Source organism: Penaeus chinensis, chromosome 41, assembly GCF_019202785.1.
Source record: "Penaeus chinensis breed Huanghai No. 1 chromosome 41, ASM1920278v2, whole genome shotgun sequence".
Classification (NCBI taxonomy): domain Eukaryota; kingdom Metazoa; phylum Arthropoda; class Malacostraca; order Decapoda; family Penaeidae; genus Penaeus; species Penaeus chinensis.
Genome location: NC_061859.1, coordinates 7,754,898 through 7,755,404, shown reverse-complemented (window position 1 = coordinate 7,755,404; position 507 = coordinate 7,754,898).

Sequence of the window (507 nt, the reverse complement as noted above, 5' to 3'; positions counted from 1 at the left end):
TCGAGGTCGACTACATCCCGCAGCAGGTGGGCTCGCCTCCCCCCGCACCCGAGGACCCCGGCGCGACCCAGGGCGAAGGCGTCAAGACGAAGCACCTTCTGCAGCTCAACGACATCGACACGTCCGACCCGCGGTGGGTCTTGACGGAGCTCTTCCAGAAGCCCAACGAGTCGAAGATGAGCAAGAAGCTCCACCATTATAAGCACCACAACAAGCAGCGCCGCAAGCACAGGCAGCACAGCGGAAGTCGGCATTATAGCGGTCAGTATTACAGCGGTCAGCCGCCGCAGCAGCAGCAGCAGTACCCTCCGCTGATCTCTAGCAACGACGAAGTGCTAGAACGACACTCGCTCAAGCACACGGGCGCCCCAGTCCACCACCGACACGACTCCCCACATCAACGGACGACCCTCTATGACAGCAAGGACTACCACCAGCACCGACGCCACCGACAGTACAGCAGACAAGACGACTCCGAAGACGACGGCAGCTTCGACGAGCAGCTGT